This window comes from Cupressus sempervirens, chromosome 3 (assembly GCF_028749045.1).
Source record: "Cupressus sempervirens isolate cs-2001-9-10 chromosome 3, ASM2874904v1, whole genome shotgun sequence".
Taxonomy (NCBI): Eukaryota; Viridiplantae; Streptophyta; class Pinopsida; order Cupressales; family Cupressaceae; genus Cupressus; species Cupressus sempervirens.
In genome coordinates, this window is record NC_143120.1 from 940,974,910 (window position 1) to 941,001,893 (window position 26,984).

Consider the following 26,984-nt stretch of genomic DNA (forward strand, 5'->3'; position numbering starts at 1 on the left):
AATGAAAAATGAAAAGACTTGACTAAACCAAATAGTAAGAAGGCTACTAAAAGTTAGTTGGATGGTGACTCCTACAAGGAATCTTTGAGTCCAATAAGGAACCATTTTCTAATTGTTAGAATCTGAAAAGATTAATAACATGGTATCAGAGCCTTTTTTTAATAAAGCCTTTTGATTTTATGATTTATTTTTTTAATAAAAAAATAAATCTTTTCTTCAGAAAGCGTGCCCAAATCTGGTAACAAATTTTTGCATCAAATTTCAACTGTGTCCAAATTGGACAAATTTTATATGGAAATAGGGGTTTTTGGGTGCTACGAATCCAACGGTGAGGTCCATTTGGGCTCAAAATGCACCGAAAAAATGACCCTTCCAAATCCAATACAATATAACTCTAAAAATTGAAACTCTCTGAAAAATGCAACTTCTAAAAATCTCCTACAACACAGGAGCCAAACACATCGAGAGTGAGGTACAAACACAAATAAAGGCACATGTCATCGACACTGCATGAGGAATTAGAGAAAGAGGGCCTCTAAGCGGCAAACAACTATCCCCCCCATCGAAAAAATGACCCTTCCAAATCCAATACAATATAACTCTAAAAATTGAAACTCTCTGAAAAATGCAACTTCTGAAATGCTTCAACAAACCAGGAACAACGAGCAGCAAGCTTGCTCTGATACCATGTTAGATTAGGTGAAAAACTAATCTCCCAAGAACACTTGCATGCATAAACCTGTCACATGGATGAAGCAAAGAACAGAGGCAAGGAAAAATCAAGGAGGCCAAAAAGCCAGATCCATCTTATGGACATGCAAAGAGCAATATCTCATATAATCCAATAAGTGAATGAATAAACTACAAAGAGGTGAATCCTTATAAAGGAATCACGAAACCCAAAAAGGGAAACTAAAGCCTAAAAAAGCTAGGGTTGCACAATATAATTAATAAAATATTAATTATATGCACCTACAAGATAGCTTAAGAAAAATAGAGTAATAGGCAACTTAATTAATTAAATCAAAGTGATTTAATTAATAAGTTAGAACAAATCATTACTCTAACACTAATTCCCCTTAATAATCCTACCTCCCCTTGGTTGTCAGTGAATGCTTAAAACCCCATCCCCATGCCCCCTTTACTAAATTTGAGCAATGTGGTGGTCAATGGGCTCGATAAAGGAAACCTTGATGTTAGTAGTGTGGTGGATATAATCAAGTGTCAAATTGTGATTCTAGAAGTGTATGTCAAGTAGCTTAAGGATGCTATGAAAATAATGAACAACCTCCTCATATTAAGGATGTGAGCAAGTTTGCACTCAAGATTATGCATGTGTGCATCGTGACACTATCTGCTACAAGGTAAGGCCTTTAGAGGTAACCAAGTTGTTGAGAATGATGATTAGGAGCTCTTAAAGTTTCTAACTAAATAATGGGCACGTGTTCTACTATCTAAGTGATTGGAGAAATGAAATTTATGGTCCATCTTATGTGCTACAATCGTGCTAGTTCGACTAGCTTTAGGGGTGGTTGTTATACTGTTGATTTTAATGTTTCTTCTAAAACTAATATGGTGGCCTCTAGTTATAGTCATGCATGGAAACTAGCATGTAATACAATTTAAACTTAATTTAATTCTTCAGAAAGATTTTGATGGTTACTTAACTGGACTTTTGCTTGATGACAAGTGGTGGTACTCTTTTTTCCTAAAGTTAGTTCTCAGTTTTTGGTTCTATAATTCAATGTTCTTTGTGTTCTCGATGTTGTTATGTGTTTTTAATGCATCTATATAGTACTCTTTTTGTACTATAGGCTAGCACCCCTGTGCTGCTACTAAATTATAAAATATATTTATAGATATACCTATAACAACTATTTATTTTTTTATTATATGTAGTCATCTCCAAAGTCAATTCTTACAATTCTATAGAATATAAATATATCATTTTTCTATTTTTTTTATAAAATAACTAAAGAACTATAGTAAAATACGATGTCTAAAAGATTTTTTAAATATCTTGTGCATATACAATTTAATAAGTATAAGAAACAAGGTATATATAATTATTTTTTGAGATTGGACGCAAAATAAACTATGAAAAATCATACATTACATTTAAATTGTTTACAACCATTCACAAGTTATGATAAATTTATTTATAAATAGAAAAGTCTAGAAAAGATACATAGATCACTATTTATCTTTAGATACTTCTCCATATAATAATGGATACTAATTTTAAATTTTAAATTATTAGTTATAAAATAATAATATAGCCTTCAAGTATCTTTCACATCAAAAAGTTCTTGTTGATAGATATTAATTATAAAATATTTTTTAAAAAATACAAATTTCTATTTTTAAGACATCGTATGAAAAAAATGAGCTATATCCAATTTCTCTCTTTCTTTTGCACATAGTCTAGTAATTAATGAAACTGCAAAACACAAAAACAAAATGAAATCATTATATTTCCAAATGACACAAAATACTCAAATGCAATTGTTATGAATGGTTATACCTATGATAAAAATATTTATTAAAATCATAGAATTTTTATCCTATACATTGATGCTTCTCTGACATGTAAAGAAATTTCTCAAGTTTAATATGATAAAAACCTCCACACTCTATTTGTTTAGAGATTATATAAAAAATCATGACACACACACGTGCATATATATATATATATATATATATATATATATATATATATATATATATATATATATATATATATATATATATATATATATATATATATAGAGAGAGAGAGAGAGAGAGAGAGAGAGAGAGAGAGAGAGAGAGAGAGAGAGAGAGAGAGAGAGTATTATTCTTTAACTTTGTTTTTCAAAACAATAACATAATATGAAAAATCTTATACTCAACCACATGTATATCACCATATTATCTTATTTTGTAGTCAACAGAATCATTTAGAAGAGGGTATGTGCAGTATCATGGTCAACCAAACTATGATCTTAAGTGGCAATAAAAAATCAAAAAATTTGGCTTATGTTAACTTGACATTCAATTTTCTACTTGTTATTAAGTTTATATCAAAAAATTGAGAGAAAAGAATCTCTAGAAAATTGAATCTAGTTTCTAAACTGCTAGGAGTTATCTCAAAAAAATATAAATTGATTGGTCAAAATTTTGAATTTTAATTAAATATTACAAAAATTTTAGAACAAAAATAAGAAATAGAAGTATGTCTGACCACCTTAATCAAAATCAACTGATAATATTTTTTAGTAGTATTCTAGATATAAGTAGTAGACTCATGCCTGGATGTGAAAAATATTTTTGGGTATTTTTTATTCTAAATAAATAATAATTAATTAATTTTTTACTTTAGTACTTTTGGAATAAAAAACTCTCATGTTTGACCACCTTAACTAATTCAAAACTCTACAAAATTCAAATTTTCATTTTTTTCTTATATTAAGAGAAACATAGAATGTGATGCATTTTTTCAATTTAAAAAATGTTATACCATTTGAAAGTTATAGTTTTTTTTCAAATAGTGTGTTAGTCAACACTTTATATGTAACTCCATTAGAAAATAAGTAATAATTACTTACTAAACTCATAATTTTACAAACTTAACATTTATGGAAAGATAAGAACATTCTTAAGAAACCCTTATCATTTCATCAAATTTTGGTGAACAAAAAGTCGTTGGCTACATGTTTGAAGTAAACATCACATAAAAATAGGCCAAAAGCATTTTTTTAGGATTTTTTTAAAGTTGACCATATAGGTTTGGTATCAAAAGATATAGTAGACCTTATAAAGATATTAATTGTTTTCATTTATTAATAGGGTGGGTGGGAAAAAAGTTGAAATAGATTTTGAAATGGTTTGAGATATTTCAAAACTATAGATTTTTCAGATCACTACTTTTTGGTACACCATGATCCTACACATACCCAAGATCTAGACATAATGTAAGTTTCTAATGGACAATAGTCTTATCTAGGAATATACATCAAATGAGATGGACAACTAGACTATATATATATATGTGTGTGTGTGTGTGTGTGTGTGTGTGTGTGTGTGTGTGTGTGTGTGTGTGTGTTGAATTCCATAGCATGCCTAAATATATAGTCAATAAAACATATAAAAACTAATTATCATTCAAGTTTGGATTTAAAATGGAACATATCAAAATAAGAAAAAAAAATGGTTGTGGTTGGAAAATTATGAAAATTTCATAGTTTTTAAGAGCATGTCTACAACTAATATATTACAAAAAATGAAAAAGGTTTGAGGTTGAAAAACTAAAAAAATTTCAAAAATGTTTAAAATGAACTCTACATTTGAAAAATAATAATCCATACATGTTATATAATGTGCATGAATTATATTTTTCATAATGTATGCATTTTTTTTACTAAGCGAAAATAGGTGTCAAATGGATTCTAAAATCCTTTGCAAGTCATTTTGAAAGGAAATCAAAACCCAACATTGTGATACACTATAGAAAGATATACAAAGACATAACACTAATATACAAATCTATTCTATAGCCAACAAAAGGATGGCAACCAAAAAATAGAAAATCAAAGAAACAACAATTAAAAGGACCCAAAAGGATAGGCTGAAGCCCAACAAGAATCACCAAATAAAGGGGAGATACCCCCCCAACTCAAAATTGTGGAAACTAACATGGCACCTGTTATCGACATCATGATCAACCACATAAAAATAAATGTTATTAGACCAAATCTATAAAGGAGAGAGATATTCTTCTCAAAAAACTTGGATATTAACTTGGCCCTCAAAGCTAGCAAGAGATTTAATATGGTACCCACAATCAAAGTGAAGGGCCCAAGAACTTCATGGGCAATATCATGCCTAAGAAAAAAAGAGAGAACCAACTAGAAGAAATGGGTTTAAGTAGAAAAACCTAACCCACCATAAGACTACATCATATATGTAGAAAAGGGGGAAGAAACCAACCACTCAAAATTGATCCCAACCCTCCATAGAAATGGAAACCCACAAGGAATAATATTTTTAAAAACCATCCCTCCTTCGAATAACCAATGAAAAGAGAAAACATATCCTTCCCATTGTCAACTTTTCCCTTAGAGATATCACCATCTCCATAGATGAAATCTCCACCTCAATATGAGATGAGTATAAAATGAAAAGCATATAAATATGACCCTCCACCCAAAGAGTGTCAAAAAACACCACACAAGGCACATGAAGGACCACTTAACCTCTAGATAGAAGTCTTCAAGGGAAGAAATTGAAGAGAGCTATGAATCTACTACAAAACCCAAAAAATGAAGCACTTGACACTAATGGGGAAGAGCCGCCTACCTTACCCCCCCAACCCCCCCAAAAAATAAATAATAACAAGATCACCTAGCCAAAAGAGACAAGATTTATGAAAGGCCCGAAAAACTAACAACATCTGCCTAACACCCAAAAGGAAAACTAAAGTGCAAAAGAAAGAAAATCCATTTAACTCATTTCTAGACGAGATAAATCTTCTATGACCACACATCACCAAAATTACTAAAACTATTTCTATTATAATTTACGCATGTTTGAGGTTTGACCAATCTAGATAATGTTACCTTTGTAATCGATATTCAAAGGATTGTAACATGTCTTAACTTACCTATATTAAAGGTTGTCAATTCTCAGATAGATTTTGATCCAATAGAATGCCTATATAGATACACACATTTTGGCATATTTGATGTTGATGAGATAAGAACATGTGTTGTTTCATGCTCTATTAGTTATATTGATTGTCATTGATGTCGACTTAGGTGTTCATAGATGTTTATGTTCTAAAAGTTCTTGGTCTTTGATTGAATTGGTGAAGTGAGAGTTACGATGTGAAATAAGGTGCACATCATGCACATAGATTCTAGGGTAAAAGCACAAACTTGTGTCACCCATTTTTAAAGGGAAAGGCTAACAAAAGTATAACTATTCATCTTCAATGACATAGAACTTGTATTATTATTTGGAATTTGAAAATGAAGTAAACTAATGAAATGTGTAGAAATGGTTGAAGTTAAAAATTATAATTTTAAATAATTATTTGGAATAAGAAATGATAGTTTTCCTAATTTTTATAGTCAATTTTTTAGTTGCTAAAAAATGCTGAACATAGGGGTTTAGTTCCCATCACAAAACTATATGGGAATAAACTTATTTCCATTTGAACTTAGACTATGTTATAGATAACAGATAGCTAGAACAATCCAAAAAAAAAAAAGACTTTAGACTTGTACTTTTTTCTTTTATAGTGATTCAAATTTCAACTCACCTAAAATCAATAGTTTTCATCTCCCACACATTTTTCAAAACAAATCTATTCCTATTCTAACCAAAAGAAAAATTATACATTCTAAAAGAGGACTCTCTCCTCTAGAACGCCATATAATTTTAAATTTTTTTTTGATATGATTTAATATTTTTTTGTTTCTCAAAATTGACATCTTTTCAAACGTTAAAATACGTAGTTTTAAAATTTTTTAAATTACAATATACTATATCTAATTAAAACACTATAAATTTCATATGAAATTATTCTTGACTTTGAGGTCTATAAAATGGTGTTTATATTTTACTAAAAAAATATCAGATAAAATAGTAAAAGTTATTGGAATGCCAATTTTGTGAAATAATTTTATTTCTTTAGTAATTAGATACAAACTAGTATAAAACATGTATTTAATACACATTTTCAATTGGAAAAGTGTGAGACCATAAATGGCTTAGCTAAAATGAATTTATCTAGATCATATGTTTCAGAAAAAATGATTTTTTGGATAGAAATACTCAAATTCAATTGTTTTGATAAGTTAGCCTAAAAGGTGACACAATATTGTCCTTTTACCCTCTAGATATGTTCTATATCCTATCTCTACAATTGCACAAGTTCATGTTAGGTATGGTTGAAGTTACAAACTAATTGGTGATGGTAGGAAATTGGTACATAGTAGTGTAGGAATAAAGATAAAGATTTGATCACCGTGATCTAAAAAATTGGAATCCAATGTTGTGATTGGATATATTTGATCTTTAGTATGTTAGATGTATTAGATTTCCACAATCCATGAAAATGAGCTTTTTGCTTTCTAGATTTTGATTGTGTGGAGTTTTTTTTTTTTACACAAGCAAAACCCAAAAAGCAAAAAGCTCACTTTAGTATGTTATTGAATTGTTGTTGTAGTCACAACCAGTTTGGTGATCAATGGTGATAGCTATAGGATTCTAATGTTTAACAGTGAAGGAAAATTAAGAATAATCATTTAGATTGTTCTCCAATAAAGGAAAATTGGTTTATATAATTGATTAATGATTGAGGGATTTGTAATGACATGCCCATGATGATGTGAAAACTTAGGTTCAACTTGTATTGTTCAATTTGATCAAAGACTCATAAAGAAGCTAGTGCATGAACATAGGGAAGTGTAATATGTTTTGACTTTCTTGTCAAATCATTGTGAAATCAAATACTGATAATAGTGCAAGATGATAATAATTAATTTTTTATCATGGAATTATATGGAGGGAATTTAAATTTAAAAATTCTTTTTTGAGGTAGCAGAAATGACCTAATTGATATAATATATCAATGCTATATTGTGTTAGCAAAAATGGAAGATAAAAGTGCAACATTCATGTGTATGATGATGCTAGATCATGAATCAAGTTGTGTGATTCACAAAGGAGGTGTATTTTCATGTGACTAAGTAGTATGAGATTAGTTGCGTCTATTCAAGAAAGTTGGTAATATTATTCACCAAATCATTTCACTTGTTGTTTCCTAATAGTTGCAACAATAAAAAACCCTCAATTAGGTAGATCCTAACATATCTTATTTGTAAATCATTTTATAGGGTGAAACTTTAGCTAGTTTTTTAAATCATCTTACAAGGCTACTCCTACCATGGTAAATATCTTAACATGGCTAGAGAAAAATTTCTTAACTAGGAGGCTCCAACTAAGGTCCATCCTTAACCAGACTTATTGTAAGCTCCTAAAAAGGCTAAGATACTAATATAGCATAATTTAGAAGAGTTCATTTACATTCATGGTAATTAATATCACCATTGTTTCATCCAAATTTGGTTTCCATGAGAAAAAATCTTGGTATTATGTGTTACTTTTTTTGGATGATTATTTATTGTTGCATATTTCTTTACAAGTTAAATTCTCTTATTGCATGATTGTGGTGAATGATTAAAGGAATTATTTTATTAGATATGAATTTTAATTTATGGTAGATTAATGATAGACTCCTCTCTCAGTAATCTTGAGGCTTGATTATTTTGATAATTGGCATTGGAGTATAAGTCCTCTTGTTGATAAGCTCAACCACTTGAGTTAAAAGAACCAACTATTAAGATGTTCAAAAGAGAAGCCCCCAAGTTCACAAAGGATGATTACCTAGTATGGGATGATGTGACATATCATATATAAGAATAATGAGTGATGAATACTAGAAGCATGTCAATAATAAGTATACCATGCCATAAGGAACACTATTTACAAATTAGTTGGAGAAGTAAGAGAATACACAAGTAGAAGAAGATATTGTATGTCCCCTTTTTTATTAAGAATTTATAGATGTAAAAGGTAATAGAACAACTTTTGAAGTTTAGAAGAAATTGAAAAAAATAATGGAGGTGATAAGAATTTGTAGAAAATAAGAGCTAAAAGCAATAGAGTTGAGTCTGAAGACATGAAGATGGTAGAAGGAGAAAACATTACTCAATATTGTGGTAGAATGAAATATGAGGTTGCTAAGTTAAAAGGTTCAGGTGGTGTCATGGAGGAAGAAGGTGTACTAAGAGACTTTTAAGAACTTTGGTGCATTTGTATGCCATTAGAGTGCCAACTATAAATGAACTAGGAACTTTTGAGAAAGTGTCTATTGATGTACTAATTGATGAACACACTTATTTTGAGATTAGCAACTATGAAAAAAATATTCCAAAGGTTAAAACTACCTTTTCAACCTCTATTGTAAGTGATTCCTCAAGGAAGGGTAAGGAGGTTGTGTCTCAATCTAATATTTTTTTAGGTCTTTCTAGGATATTGATGCTCTCTTGAAGGAACAAAGAAAATAAGGAGAACTTGAAGCATTGATAGAAAGAAGGCTACCTAGAGGAATTGATAAGTACAAAGGAAAACTACCCTTAATACATGTTTCATGTAGAAAGATTGGTGAAATTTCTACTAGGCACTTGAACAGAGAACCACATAAAGAAAAGGACATACACAAGAAGTAAATGGGAAGGACAAAATTCTATGTGGTTGCAGATGATGGGGTAAATGATGAATATTTTGATGATAATGATGAAGAATAAATTGTCTTTTTGTAATAAAAGACAGTTGTCCTGCATAAGACAAAGAAGAGGAGAAAGCATGTATGTAACACAATAGACCGAATGATGACTTGATCATAGGCAATGGGTGTTCACATCACATGAGTAGTGAAAAAAGTAAGTACAATAGACTCAATGAATGTGATGCAGGAGTTATAAGGTTTGGTAATAGTTCACCATGTTTGGTAAGAGTTAAATACACTTTTTTTAAATGGTAAAGGAACCACTGAGTATGTTTATTATGTTGAAGGTGCACTACATCATTTATTGAGTGTGAGACAATTTAATGATAAATATTACAAAGTGAAGTCCAAAGGTGGATTATGTATAATCATTGGAAAGTATGTGATGATATTTCTATTGGATGAAAAAATAAAGGCAACTTATTTGAGTTCAACAATACTATTTACAATTGTTTGGTTTCTAAAGTGGAAGATAACTAATTGGTAATGATATATAAGTTTTCTACATGTAAACTTTGATAGCTTGGTGAAAGTAAGCAAGGTTAATTTAGTAAGAGGGATGCCACAACTTGTGAAGCTAGACAACTCAACATGTACCATAAGGAATCCCAACTTTGGTAAGCTAACTAGCTCATCTTTCAAAAGAAAGACCTTTTCATAAAATAATATGCTTGATTTAGTGCATACCCATCTACGTGGTCCCATGAGAGAAAAAATGTTATAATGATGATAGATACTTCATCTTGCTTACTAATTACTATTAAAAAATGATGCCATTGTTGATATTTATTAAAGAAAAATCATAGGCATTTGGTCAATTCAAATCTTTTAGAACATTAGTAGAGAAGGAATCAAGATGAAGCCTAGAGTATCTATGATCATTTCGAGAAGGTGAATTCAAATCTCATTAGTTTATGAAATATTGTGAAGATAATAGAATAAGAAGTATATGTTTTGTCAAAAAACTCCTTAGAAGAATTATGTTGCAGCAAGGAAGAATAGAATAATAGTTGATACCACAAGAACCATGTTAATGCATGAAGATGTACCAAAGATCTTCATGGAAAAGATAAAGTCATGTTTTGCAATAGCAGACCAATAGTGTCTAATTTGAATTTGGAAACATACATCAAATCATTGAACAAGGCATTGGCGTTAACTCTCAAGTTGCACATATAGAAGATATTAGTGAAGTCCCACAACCAAGGAGATTTACAAGAGATCAAAAAAATCCTCACAAATTTGATGATTATGAACTTTTATTTTCTCTATGTTTTGATTAGGAAGAACCAAAAACTTTTAAGGAAGCCTGTAGTGATGTAAATTTGATGCATTGGTTGGATGCTATGAAAGATGAAATAGAGTCTCTACATACCAATCAGACTTGGGATTTGGTTCCTCTTCCCCAAATCATAGAGCTTTGAAAAGTAAATGGCTGTATCAAATAATAGAGGAAGATAGAGGACAAAAGAGGTACAGGGCTAGATTGGTAGTAAAGGGATTTGCTTAGCAAAAGGTGGTGGATTTTAATGAGATTTTCTCTCCAATGGTGAAGATGCAAACCATTTGTTAGGTTTTGGGCATAGTAGTAACTTGGGATCTTGAGCTTAAGAAACTCGATGTCAAAAAAAAATTTCTACATGGGGATATTGAGGAAGAATTGCATATGGAGTAGCCAAAAGGATTTTTTAAATAGGATAGGAACATTTATATTGCAGATTAAAGATGAGCCTATATGTGCTGAAGCAGATTCTGTATCACTAGTATTTAAAATTTGATAACTTCATGACTTAGCAAGGTTTTACATGCTATGAATTAGACCCATGCATTTACTACAAAAGGCTTTCTACTAGTGAGCTTGTGATTTTTCTACTGTATGTTGATGATATGTTAATTGTTGGACATAGTATGAGAGTTTTTCAGGAGCTGAAGATGCATTTGGCTCTTAATTTTTCCATGAAAGATTTAGGGGTAGTGAAGAGGATTCTTGTGATGGATATACTCTATGATAGACATAAAAGAGAAATTTGATTATCTCAAGAAAATTATACTCTTAAAGTTTTAGAAAAGAATAATATGCAAATGCTAAATTTGTTGCCACTCTGTTGGCTAATGATTTTTGGTTGTCTTCAAAGATGTGTCCTTCCACTCTAGAAGAAAAACATGAGATAGATGGTATTCCCTATTTTTCAATAGTTGAGAGTTTAATGAGTGCAATAGTTAGCACATGAACAAATCTTGCTCATGCAATGGGAGTATTAAGTGGTTTTATTAGTAATCTAGGTAAAATTCACTAGCAAGAAATTTAAAGGATTTTTCGGTATTTGTGAGGCACTTCCTCTCATTTCTTATGTTTTAACACTAAGATCCCTTATATTTGTAGATATGTTTATTCTGATATGATTGGAGATTTTAATAAAAGGGGGTCTATAATGAGCTATGTTTTTACTTTTATCACGCAGTAATTAGCTAGACTTCTTGTAAGTAGCAAGTTATTGCTCTTTCATCTACTGAGGCCAAATATATTGCTCTTATTGAGGGGGTTAAAGAGTTGATATGGTTACATTGGTTGTTTGGAGAGCTAGGATTTCAACAATCCAACTTTACTCTATTTTTTGATAGCAAGAGTGCCATTCATTTGGCTGAAAATTCAGCTTCCCACTGTCGCATGAAGCATATATAACCTATATTTCACCTCATCCATCATGTTGTTGAAGAGGAAGGCTAAACTTAAAGAAGATTAATACATAGATTAATCTGACTGATGTGTTTAGAAAAGTTGTACCTCTAGAGAAGTTCAAATTCTATAAATTCTATATAGCTTCTCTTGTCATTGTCAAAACATAGCCATAAGAATTCCAAGTAGGGGATATCTCTATGTAGCACTAATTGGACTTCAAGTGGGATATTGTAATGGTTCTAAAAAGGGAATATGTAATGGCTCTGAATGTTCAGTCTAATCATTGCCGACTCTTCCTCTTCTTAGCCATTTCATCTTTCATTGAATGTTACTAATATAGAATAGAGAAGATAGTTGATGATATTTTGAAAATTATAACTTGTGATTTATTTGAATAAAAGAAATTCCCCAAGTTGAAGAGTGGATGTAGTCCACATTAGTTCGATGAAACACTTTAAACTCTGTGTCCACTCTTGCATGTTTTGGTTCACTTTTAGTTTTTTAGTTTTAGTTTATTTTCTATATCTTTTATTTAGTTGAAAAAATACAAATTGCCCCACAAATTAATATTCAAAATTATGCAACCATTATTTAATTCTGTAAATAAAAAAGAGAGAAACTGAGTACATGAACAAATTTAGACCTTATACTCCATCAACATATCCATTAATAATGGGTAAATATCAAAGATTCATGGTACTCATTTCTAACAGTTAAGTCAATTTCTAAAATCTATAAAATCACTTCTTGAAAACTAACACTAAAATTGAAAGGTTTTCAATTAGTCTATCAAAAATAAATTCTTGGTGAGTGCAAGGCTTGCTCTACAACCAATTACAACAAAAAAATTTATTTTTATTTTTTAGATGTTCAATGTTAAAGGTTTACATTTAGAGAGATCTGGTTTATTAAAACTAAAGTTACATACAATTAACTACACATAGAAAGGAATTAAATAGAATAAAGAAATGGACAATAGTTATATGTCTTTTTTGAGAGAGAGAGTCAACACTTTCCCCAAAAATATAAAAATCAATATTAATTAGAATGGATAATGACAAAGGTTAGATTTTAAAAATTAAAAATATGATCTATAAATTAATTTTTTAGTTCAAATAATTAAATAAAATGAATTATACTTAATGATAAAAATATTAAGTTCTTATAAATATTAATATTTCATTTCAAATATAAATTATTGTCAATAGATCTTTAGACTAAGGAAATGGCTCACAAAGAGGCCATGAAAAATCAAGTTTCCTGCAATGCAAGATCGGAACATCATAAAATAAAATAGTTTATTTAAATATATATATATATATAAAGTGTTATTTAAATTTTAATCTTATTAGTAAAATCATCACTCATAATTACTAAACATCATTGGATAGCCATTCTAAAATAAGATTTACTTAAATGTTTTACAAGACATATTAGACATGCTGAGCTAATACAACATCATTAGATGAAGTTGTAGAATAGCAAACACATTATCAAATGTAAATTTACATTAGTAAATGAGCAGAAGAAGAAAACATAAAACACATTATATCTCAGATGCAACTTTTTAGGAGTCACCGTTGAGAGTGAGTTAGCCTTCATTTATGCTCTCTCTCTCTTTCTCAAAAATTCGAGCAATTCAGAAAACTGCAAAATATAAGAAATGAGGCGTTAAAATCTACAAAGAGAGAGATCTTTGTAAGGTAATTATTAATTATTCAAATGGTATGAATGAAAAAAAACATGAATATATTACTTGTGTGGGTTTGGAGTCATCATCCTTGCCAGCATCTGGTTTGCATTCGAATGCTTTTATCTCTTCCATTTGTAGAGAATTAGAGCCCTCTATTTTCTGGGAGGAATCAAGAGGCTCCAATTCAACTTCCTCTTCTGAGATTTTTTGATTTTCATGGTGAGTACCATTCCAACCTTCAATTTCTCCTCCTTCAGTCTCATTTTGCATGTCTGAGATATTATAAACTCCTTCATTGTAATTACCATCTTCCATCTCTGATATGTAGACTATCGTGAATACTAAGAGGGGTGGAGGAAGGCAGAAAAACCATCCAAGAATGCACATAGACAGTAATAAAACACTAAGACTTTGTAAACATGAAGTTAAGTACATATCCTCTACCAAACTTGTGCTCACAAATTTCTCGTGGCAAATTCTCACGTATCCAATTGAAGATCTCCTGCCAAAAAATTCTTCTGTGCAATCCATTTATTCTATGAAAATGCTACACTTTCAATTTGTTAGACAGTTTTCGTTTGTAGTCTTGTGAAGCAGAGAGGAGAGTTGTGTATCTTTATACATTTCAAAATTACTAACATCAAGGCCGCTGATTTGGAAGTGCTGCAGCTGATTTTGTGCCATTGTTGATTTCATGGATGAATGTTTTCATTGTATTTCAATTTCAAATTTGAATTCTTTTTTTTTTTTAACTAGTTTTTAAATCATAGATTTTCACTGCAAAATCCTAATATTCTCATGATCTTTTTCTTCTGACACAATAAACATTTTTCGCTGTGACCATTTTCGCTATATTTGGGCGCGGAGATTTTAAAGTTATTTCTAAATTAGGTCAAACTTAGAGGCCCTCAAGTGGGTGCAAGATTAGGCTCTATCGAGATGGTTTTTCTGTAAAACACCAACACTTCCAAATTTCCACTGAATAGGCCTCCACTATGATTAAAAATTGTTTTCATCATGTCCAAAAAAATATCTCAGAAAATCTAAGGAATTTAAACTATTATTATTATTGTGTTTGATAAATTGTTATTAATATTTTTGGAATATTAATTGCATATAGTCATTTGTCCCTAGAGCCAACTGCCCACCTACCACCCCTAACAACTTGCACAATAGCCAGGAAATTTATTACAAGTAGGTGAGTTTTCATATTTGCAAACGAGGGGGGAAATATTTGACAGAAGACAAAAAAGGAATGTCACTCTCTCATTTGATCAGTTGGAGTGGAAGAGATCAAAACTTGGAGAGTAGAGAAAAGAAGGAAGATTTAAAGGAAGCAATCAGAAGATCAAGTTGCAGAGATAGAAGGAAGTATTTTTTGTGCTTGCATGCATGTGCTCCTTTGTATCATTCTATAAATTTGTAGTATGTTGTTTGATTCAACCATTCTAGGGGCCATTCTATGTAGCCATTAGAGCTGCAAGTTTAAAGTTTTTAAAGTTTGAAGTTTTACAAGTTTTATGGTTATTTTAGGGTTTTCTAGTTGAAGCCAAATGCTCCCAAATTTTGTAAAGGTTTAATCAAATTTTATTTGAAAGCTTCATGTAATAGTGAAATTTATTCACGTTATAAGTCTTCACTCAGTTAAGTCTTGTTAAAGGGTTTATCTCTGCAGTGTCTATCGAGTTCACTTGGTATCTTCATCTACGGAGCACCACCTTACTGTGGCTACCGAGTTCACTCCACATCCACACTACTGAGTTCACTCGATATCCTTTGGCTACCAAATTTTTTGTTCTTCATTTACTGAGCTCACTTGGTAAACTCTCCTGCCACTCAATTTCTTAGTGTTTACCAAGCAAAACTATCACTCGACAATTGTGAGTGCCGAGAAAAATTTTAGGCTTAGGGTTGTGAATGATTTTGATTTATATTTCTCACACGGTATCAAAGCTTTGAGGCCCCACATCCATAGTGAGTTAGGGCTTTTCTTTCTTGGGATATTTATCGTGGCAGGAGATGCAGGAAAGATATGACAGTAGCCACGACCCTTCAATGGACAAAATTATAATACATGGTCAAAGAAAATGAAAACTATTATCATTGCAAATGATTTATGGGAGTTTTTAGTTAATGAGTTCAATGATGTGAAAGACCCAACTTAGTATTTTTCTCTCACAAATGCACAAAAGACTCAGTTGAAAGAGTCAAGGAGAAAGGATGCAAAAGCAATAAGTCTTATTGAAGCAGTAATGATAGAAACAAATTTTCTCAAGATTGCAGCAGAAAATTATGCAAAGAAAGCATGGGATATCCTTGAGACAAACTTTAAGGGGATTGATAAAGTCCATACAATAAAGCTACAGAATATAAGGAGGGAGTGTGAGAACCTTCAGATGAAGAAAAATGAATTAGTTGTAGATTTCAATTCAAGGACCTCCAATGTGATTAATCAACTAAAGTCAAATGGAGGAGAATATCAAGAGTAGAGGATAGTAGAAAAGATATTGAAGAGTTTACCTCATAAATATGACAATTTGGTCATGACCATAAAAGAGGCAAAAGACCTCACTCTTTTGAAAATGGAAGAGTTGATGGGTACTCTTTAAACCCATGAGCATAGAATTAAAAAATCTACATCTTCTTCCTCCCAGGAGCAAGAATTCAAGGCTCAATCAAATCCAAGAGGAAGGGGGAGAGGAAGAAATGACTCAGGCAGAAACTCTAGAGGTAGAGGCCGAGGTAATGGAGGACAAAGAAATGTTGCAGGAAAAAGCTCAGGAAGAGCAGATGGTGCAAGTAGCTCACAAAATACTTCAAGAGGAGGTAAGAAAAACTACAACTCAAATAGGAGTAATGTAGAATGATACTACAATCATAAATTTGGGCATTATGCAAGTTAATGCTAGAATAAATAAAATGATTAGTCAAGACAAGGAAATGTGGCTAATGTGAACATGGGAAGTGGAAATAATGCCACTGCCTTCATCATGTCTAATGTTGGTGAAGAAGGAAGCCCTAAGGTTTGGTACCTTGACAGTGGATGTAGCAACCACATGAGTGGTAATGAAACCTTTTTTCCATTCATTGAAAAGAGTTTCAAATCTGAGATTAAAATGAGTAATAATGGAACCCTACAAGTAGTGGGCAAAGGATCTATTATGGTCCGTACCAAGAAAGGTGAGAAGAAGGAAATAAAAAATGTATATATTGCCCCTAGTATGAAGCACAATCTAATGAGCATTGGTCAGCTTATTCAAAATGGATACAAAGTGCTGATGGAGAATGATACGTGTGTCATTGATGAAAAGGATGGGAGCAAGAACTTACTTGCAGCAATTCAAATGACAAAGAACATAATGTTTTCCTTAAGGATAGAGACATATTTCTCATCTCAAGTTGGTGTTTCACCTCACACACAATCAGCTCTCAGAAGTGTGATTGAAGACCCCTCATGGCTATGGCATCTCAAGTATGGTCACCTTGGCTATGCTGGTTTAAATTTGTTATCAAATAAAAGAATGTTAGAAGGTTTTCCACGTATAGTAAATTCATGTGACAGGTGTGAGGCTTGTATTTTGGGTAAGTAATATAGGCTTTCCTTTAACTCTGCAAATTCTAGGAGGGCTAGATATCCATTAGAGTTAGTGCATGCTGACCTAGTTGGTCCTATGCAAGTTACTTCCATTGGAGAGATTACTTACTTCATGACATTTATTGATGATTTTAGTCATAGGACATGGGTGTATTTTTTAAAGAATAAATCTGAAGCATTTGATAAATTTGCAAAATTTAATGCCTAGGCTGAAAGAGAATGTGGACATTCTATCAAGGTCCAAAGATCAGATAGAGGAGGGGAGTTACCTCCAATTCTTTTGTAATTTTTTGCTAGAAACATGGTATAAAGAAAGAGCTCACAGCTAGCTATACACCATAGTAGAATGGACTAGCTGAAAGAAAAAATAGGACCTTTCTTTAAATGAAAAAGAGCATGGTGAAAGAGAAAGGTCTTCCAACTGAATATTGGAGAGAGGCTGTGGCAACAAAAGTTTACCTAATTAATAGGTGTCATACAAAGGCAGTCCATGATAGAATTCCAATGGAAGCATGGTCACGAGGAAGATAGATAGTTGAACACCTAAGGGTGTTTGGATGTGTTGCATATGCACATGTGCCTAAAGAGAAAAGGCAAAAATTTGATGAAAAAGGTGTGAAGTGCATATTCATAGGGTATAGCTCAAAATCAAAGGCATACAGATTGTATGACCCATTGAATAACAAGATGATTCTCTCAAGAGATGTGGAATTTCTTGAAAATCAATCATGGTATGGATTGACTGATGAATCACCAAGAAACTCAAATAAAGTGCCAATTATGAGTGAAGAAGATGCTGATGAACATCAAGAAGAAGGAGCAGATAGAAGAAAAGGCAAGCAACCTTAGTCATTCCCAAGCTCCTCTAGGCATGACCGAGTGTCAATGCCAAGCAGTAGTAGTGAATATTCTAATCCCACACTCTCCTCCCTATTACCAAGAAAGACCAAGAGTCTTAGGGAGATATAACAAGATGAAAGGTATGAAGATTATGATGAGAGTGTTAATTTTGTATTATTTTCTCATAGTGATCCAATATATTTTGAAGAAGCTATTAAGGAGAAGAAATGGTGTAAGTCCATGGATGAGGAGATAGATGTTATAGAAAAGAATGAGACATGGAAGCTAACTTATTTTCCTCTCAAGAAGCAAGTGATTGCAGTGAAATGGGTCTACAAGACCAAATGCAACGCTGAAAGCAAGATTGATAGGCATAAGGCAAGGCTAGTAGTCAAGGGCTACAAATAGCATTTCGGTAGAGATTATGATGAGACATATGCCCCAGTTGCAAGAATGGAAACCATGTGTGCTATCATAGCAATTATAGCTCAACACAAATGGAAGGTATACCAAATGGATGTGAAGTCTACCTTCCTAAATGTTGCATTGAAGGAAGAAATATATGTAGAGTAGCCACCTGGTTATGAAGTTGCAGGTGAAGAACACAAAGTATGTAGACTAAAGAGAGCTCTTTATGGGCTCAAGCAACCTCCAAGGGCATGGTACAATAGGATTGACTCATATTTGATGAGCAATGGCTTTAGCAAAATCAATGGTGAGCCTAATCTCTACATCAAGGCAACAAATGGAAATGTGTTGATTATTGTCTTGTATGTAGATGATTTGATTTTTACTAGTAATGATAACGATCTAATTGATGAGTTCAAAGAGACCATGAAAAATGAGTTTGAAATAATAAACCTTGGTCTCTTGAAGTACTTTCTAGGCATAGAAGTAAAAAAAATTCATGATGGCATCTTCATCTCTCAAGAAAAATACGTAGGGCAGATCTTGGAGAGATTCAAAATGCAAAATAGTAAGGCAGCCCCAACACCAATAGCAATAGGTCTGAAGTTGAGTGAAGAAGACACTAGCAAGAGAGTGGATCCAACACTATACAAGAGTATGGTTGGAAGTTTAATGTATTTGACTGCAACTCGGTGAAACCTAATGCATGCAATAAGTTTGATTTCTAGATTTATGGAAACACCAAAGGATTCCCATTGGAAAGAGAGAAAGAGAATCCTAAGGTATGTGAAAAGTAGCAAGGGATTTGAAATTTTGTACACTGCGACAAATGAATTCAAGTTGGTAGGTTATACAGATAGTGATTAGGATGGAAGTATAGATGATAGGAAGAGAACTTTCAGATACATGTTTCATATGGGATTGAGTGCAATTTCATGGGCATCTAAGAAGCAACCTATCATTGCTCAATCTATAGCAGAGGCTGAGTATATAGCAACAAATGTATTAGCATGTCAAGCTATTTGGTTAAGAAGGATCTTGACATATTTGAATGAAAAGCAAGAGGATGGAACCACAATTTATTGTGACAACATCTCATCTATTGCATTGTCCAAGAATCAAATCTTTGATGGTAGAAGTAAGCATATTGGAATTAGATATCAGTTCATCAGAGAGTTGGTGGAGAAAGGAGATATCGAAATGAATTTTTGTAAGTCTAAGCAGCAGTTAGCAGACATTTTCACAAAGCCATTATGCACAGGAATTTTTGTACACTTGAGAGAGTGTCTCGGTGCAGTTGATTTGGATGATCCTTTTTTTGTGGCTTGGGACAAAGGGGGAGTTTTGGAATATTAATTGCATAGTCATTTGTCCCTAAAGCCAAATGTCCACCTACCACCCCTGACGACTTGCACAATAGCTAGGAAATTTATTATAGTTAGGTGAGTTTTCAAATTTGCAAATGAGGGGGAAAATATTTGGCAGAAGACAAAAAAGGAATGTCACTCTCTCATTCGATCAGTTGGAGTGGAAGAGATCAGAACTTGCAGAGTAGAGCAAAGAAGGAAGAAGTAAAGGAAGTGATTAGCAGATCAAGTTGTAGGGATAGAAGTAACTTTTTTTTGTGCCTGCAGTTGCATGCGCTCCTTTGTGTCATTATATAAGTTTGTAGTTTGTTGTTTGATTTGAACTTTGAAGTAGTGATTGCTCCAGGTGCCATTGTATGCAGCCATTAGAGCTACAAGTTTAAATTTTTTGAAGTTTGAAGTTTTACAAGTTTTAGGGTTATTTTAGGGTTTTCTGGTTGAAGCCAAATGCCCCCAAATTTTGTAAAGGTTTAATCAAAGTTTATTTGAAAGCTTCAAGTTTTGGCTCTCTGGTTTTAATAGTGAAAGTTATTACGTTATAAGTCTTCACTCGGTTAAGTCTTCTTAAAAGTTTTATCTCTGTAGTGTCTACCGAGTTCACTCATTATCTTCATCTATCGAGCACCAACTTACTGTGGCTACCGAGTTCACTCGGCATCCACACTATCGAGCTCAATCGACATCCTTTGGCTACCAAGTTGTTTTTTCTTCATTTACCGAGCTGACTCGATAAACTCTCCTGCCACTCAATTTCTTAAGGTTTACCAAGAAAAATTGTCACTCGGCAATTGTCAGTACCAAGCAAATTTTTAGGTTTAGGGTTGTGAATGATTTTAATTTATATTTCTCGCAAATATTCATAAATCTTTAATATATTCAAAACCAAGTCTTTTAGACAATAGGTTATGCTCTAGACAAAATGCACCAGAATTCAAAAAAAAATTCTCAAAAGACATCAAATTATTCTCAATTGTTTTTTTTGTTTTTTATTACAAAACATACAGAGCATGAAGAAGAAATGCTGAAAATTTCTCCAAAATTCAATGTATTTTTAAATTTCTTAATTTTAATCATATGTGCATTTTTGATGGGAGATAATAGTAGAAATATAGAAATAGAGACACGTGCATATATATGTATGATAGAATGATAAATAAAGATGGAAAAGAGATAAATATAGAAATATCCATAGAGAGAGAGAGATATATAAAAAGCAAAGAGAATTGACATGTGTGGAGAGAAACTGCTACAAAATTCATCTTTCATCTAATGAAGTGATAAACTACTACCAAAAATTGGTGGTAAATGTAGTAGTTTAACGAGTGGGAAATGATGAAAAATGAGGAGACTTGACTAAACCAAGCAGTAAGAAGGCTACTAAGAGTGAGTTGGATGGTGACTCCTACAAGGAATCTTTGAGTCCAATGAGTACCCCTTTTCTAAATCCCCTTAATAATATCCTCTCCCCTCGGTTGTCGATGAATGCTTATAACCCCACCCTCATGTCCCCTTTACTAAATTTGAGCAATGTGGTGGTTGATGGGCTCAGTAAATGAAATCTTGATGTTAGTAGTGTGGTGGGTATAATCAAGTGTCAAATTGCGAGTCTAGAAGTGTATGTCAAGTAGCTTAAGGATGATATGATAATAATGAAAAATCTCCTTAAGGATGTGAGCTTGTTTTCTCTCAAAATTATGCATGCCTGCATCATGACTCTATCTACTACAAGGTAAGGCCCTTGAATGTAACTAGGCTATTGAGGATGATGATTAGGAACTCTTAAAGTTTTTTAGTGAATAATGGGCATATGTTCTACTATCTAAGTGATTGGTGAAATGAAATTGATGTTCCATCTTATGTGCTACAATTGTGCTAATTCGACTAGCTCTAGGGGTGGTTGTTATACTATTGGTTTTAATTATTTTTTCTAAAACTAATGTGGCGGCCTCTTGCTATAGTCCCACATGGAAACTGGCATGGTATACAATTTAAACTTAATTTCACTCTTAAGAAAGATTTTGATGGTTACTTAACTAGACTTTTGTTTGATGATAAGTGGTGGTACTTCTTTTCTAAAGTTAGTTTTCAATAGAGGAAGGCTTTTTTTTCTATATTTCAATGTTCTTTGTGCTTTCAATGTTGTTATATGTTATTAATGCATTCATAGATTACTTCTTTTGTACTGTAGGCTAGCACTCTTGTGTTGCTACTAAATTATAAAATTTATTTATAGATATACCTATAACAACTATTTGTTTTTCTATTATGTGTAGTCATCCACATAGTCAATACTTACAATTCTATAGAATATAAATATATTTTTTTTTATTTTTTTATAAAATAGCTAAATAACTATAGAAGAATACGTTGTTTAAAAGATTTTTTAAATATCTTGTGCATATACAATTTGATAAGTATAATAAACAAGGTAGATATAATTATTTTTTCAGATTAGACTTTAAAATAAGCTATGAAAAATCATGTTATGTTAAATTTTTTACAACCCTTCACAAGTTATAATAAAGTTATTTATAAATTTGTCTTTAGATACTTCTCCATATAATAATGGAAACTAATTTTAAATTTTAAACTTTTAGTTATAAAAAAAATATATCCTTCAAGTATCTTTCATGTTAGAAAATTATTTTTCGTCAATATTAATTATAAATATTATTTTAAAAATAGAAAAATTTCTATGCTTAACACAAAACTATTAAAAAAATGAGCTATATCTAATTTCTCTCTTTCTTTCGCCAATAGTCTAGTAATTCATGAAACTACAAAGCACAAGGAAAAAATGAAGTCATTATATTTCCAAATGACACAAAATACTCAAATACAAGTGTTATGAATGTTTATACCTATAATAAAAATTATTTATTAAAATCATAGAATTTTTATCCTATACAAAGATGCTTCTCCGACATGTAAAGAAATCTCTCAAGTTTAATATGATATAAACCTTCACACTCTATTTTTTTAGAGATCATATAAAAATTCATGACACACACAAACACGTGCATATATATAAATACATTTTTTTGGGTATTATCTTTTAACTTTTCTTTTTAAAACCATAACACACTATGAAAAATCTTATAGTCAACCACACATATATCACCAAATTATCTTATTTTGTAGTCAATGGAATCCTTTACAAGATCTAGACATAATGCAAGTTTCTAATGGACAATATTTTTTATCTAGGAAAAGACATCAAATGAGATCGACAACTAGACAAAAGTTTTATATATATGTTGAATTGCATAGCATGCCTAGATAGATAGTCAATAAAATGTATAAAAATTAATTATCATTCAAGTTTGGAGTCAAAATGGAACATATCATAATAAGAAAAAAATAGTTGTGACTTTGGAAAATTATGAAAATTTCATAGTTTTTAAGAGCATGTCCACAACTGATATATTACAAAAAATGGAAAAGGTTTGAGGTTGAAAAATTATAGAAATTTCAAAAATGTTTAAAATAAACTCTACATTTGAAAAATACTAATTCATACATGTTATATAATGTGCACAAATTACATTTTTCATAATGTATGCATTTTTTTTATTAAGTTAAAATATGTTTCAAATGGATCCTAAAATCCTTTACAAGAAATTTTGAAAGGAAATCAAAACCCAACATAGGTGATATACTGTAGAAAGATATACAAAGACATAACTTTAATTTGCAAATCTACCCTATAGCCAACAAAAATATGGCAACTAAAAAATAGAAAATCAAAGAAACAACAAGAAAAATGACCCAAAAGAACAAGTTGAAGCCCAACAAGAATCACCGAATCAAGAGGAGATACACCCCAACTCAAAATCATGGAAGGTGGCATGGCACCCATTGTCGACACCATGATCAACCACATGAGAATAAATATTATTAAACCAACTAAATATATAAAGGAAAGAGATATTCTTCTCAACAAAATTGGATATTAACTTGGCCCTTGAAGCTAGCAAGAGATTTAATATGGTACCCACAATGAAAGTGGAGGGTCCAAGAACTTCATAGGCAATAGCATGCCTACGAAGACAACAAAAAAGGAGAGAACCAACTAAGAAATGGGTTTAAGGAGAAAAACATAAATGACCATAAAAGGAGGTATAAATTAACCTCTCAAAATTGATCCCACCCCTCTATAGAAAGGGAAAACCACAAGGAATAATGCTTTAAAAACCATTCCTCCTTCCAATAACCAACAAAAATAAAAGACATGTCATTCCCACTATCAACTTTTCCCTTAAAGATATCATCACCTTTATAGATGAAATTTCCACCTCAATAGGTGATGAGTATATAAGATGAAGCATCCAAGTATGACACTCCACCTAAAGGTCATTAGAAAACACAACACAAGCCACGTGAAGGACTACTACACCTCTAGATAGAAGTCCAGCTAAGGGAAGAAATTGAAAAGAGCTATGAATCTACTAGAAAATCCAAAAAATGAAGCACTTGACACTAATGTCGAAGACCCATAAAGAAGCTAGTAGATGAAACTAGGGAAGTGTAATATGTTTCGACTTTCTTGTCAAATCATTGTGCATAATAGTGCAAGCTAGAGAATAGTTAATTTTTTAGCATGGAATTATATGGAGGGAATTTAAATTTAAAAATTCTATGTTGAGGTAGTAAAAATGACCCAATTGATGTAATATATCAATACTATATTGTGTTTGAAAAAAATGGAAGAGAGAAATGTAAAGATCATGTGTACGATGATTCTAGATCATGAATCAAGTTGTGAGATTCATAGAGGACTTGTATTTTCATGTAAATGAGTAGTATGAGATTTATTAGGTTTATTCAAGAAAGTTAGTAATGTATTCACCAAATCAATTCACTTGTTGTTTCCTAATAGTTGCAACGATAGAAAACCCTTAACTAGGTAGATTGTTACATATCTTATTTGTAAATCCTTTTATAGGGTGATACTTTAGCTAGTGTTTGAAATCATCTCATAAGGTTACTCCTAACATGGAAAATATCTTAACATGGCTAGAGTGAAATCACTTAACGAGGAGACTCCGAATAAGGTTTTTCCTTAACCAAATTTATTGTAAGCTCCTAAAAAGGTTAAGATAGTAATATAGCATACTTCAGAAGAGTTCATTTACATTCATGGAAATCAGTCTCACCATTATGTTAGGTTTCCATGAGGAAAAATTCTTGGTGTTATGTGTTAAGTTGTCTGGATGATTATTTATTGTTCCATGTTTTATTTGCAAGTTAAAGTTTCTTATTGGATGGTTGAAGTGAATGATTAAAAGAATTATTTTTTCAGATATGAATTTTGATTTATGGTGTATTAATGATTTACTCCCCTCTAAATAATCTTAGCGCTTTATTATTCCAACAACTAAGTTTAGAGTACAGGTCCTCTTGTTGATAAGCTCAACCACTTGAGTTAAATGAGCCAACTATCAAGATGTTCAAAAGAAATTCCCCCAAGTTCACAAAGGATGACTACCTAGTATGGGATGATATGACATAATCATATATAAGGAGAATGAGTGATGAATACTAGAATCATGTGGATAATCAATATACTATGCCACAACACTATTTAAAAATTAGTTGAAGGATGAGCAAGAGAATAAACAAGCACAAGAAGATATTGTATGTATCCTTTTTTATTAAGAATTTATTGATGTAAAAGGTCCTAGAGCTACTTTTGAAGTTTAGAAGACATTAAAAAAAATCTATGGAGGTAATAAACATTTTTAGAAAATAAGAGCTACAAGCCATAGAGGCGAGTATGAAAATGTGAAGATGGTAGAATTAGAAAACATTTCTCAATATTGTGCTAGAATCAAATATGTGGTTGCTATAATCAAAGGTTTAGGTGGTGTCATGGAGGAAGAAAGTGTGCTAAGAAACTTTTAAGAAATTTGGTGCATTCTTATTTCATTAGAGTGCCAACTACTAATGAACTAAGAACTTTTGAGAAAGTATCTATTAATGTACTAATGGACAAACACACTTCTTTTCAGATTAGCAACTTTGGAAAAAATATTCCAAAGGTCAAGACTACCTTCGTAACCTCTATTGTAAGTGATTCCTCAAGGAAATATAATGAGGTTACGTGTCAATCTTATAATTTTTCAAGTCTTTTCAGGATATTGATGCTCTCTTGAAGCAATAGAGAAATAAGGATAACTTGAAGCATTGATAGAAAGAAGGCTACCTAGAGGAATCAATAAGTACAAAGGAAAATTTCCCTTAGTATGTTTCATGTAAAAAGATTGGTAATATTTCTACTAGGCACCCAAATGGAGAACCACATAAAGAAAAGGAAATACACAAGAAGTACATGGGAAGGACAAAATTCTATGTGGTTGTGGATGATAGGGTACACATTGTGAATATTTTGATGATAAAGGTGAAAAATAATTTTTTTTAAATAAAGGAGGGTTTTCCTACATAGGACAAAGAAGAGGAGAAAGCATGTATGTAACACATCAGACCTAGTGACAACCTAATCATAGACAATGGGTGTGTACATCACATGGTCGATAGAAAAAGTAAGTGTAGTAGACTCAATGAATTTGATGAAGGGGTTATTAGGTTTTGTAATAGTTCACGATGTTTTCTAAGAGGTGAATACACTTTTATTTAATGGTAAAGGAGCCACTGATGATGTTTATTATGTTGAAGGTGCACTACAAAATTTATTGTGTGTGGGACAATTTAATGATACAGATTACAAAGTTGAGTCCAAAGGTGGATTACACAGAATCATTGGAAAGTATTGTGGTGATATTTCTATTGGATGAAAATTTAAAGGAAACAAGTATTTTAGTTGAACAATACTATTTATAATTGTTTGTTTTTTAAAGTGGAAGATAAATGGTTATGATATACAAGTTTTTTCCATGTAAACTTTGATAGCTTGGTGAAAGTAAGCAAGGTTAATGTAGTAAGAGGACTGCCACAACTTGTTAAGCTAGACAACTCAACATGTATGGAATCCCAACTTTGGTAAGCTAACTAGTTCATGTTTCAAAAGTGAGACATTTTCATAAGATAATATACTTGATTTAGTGCAT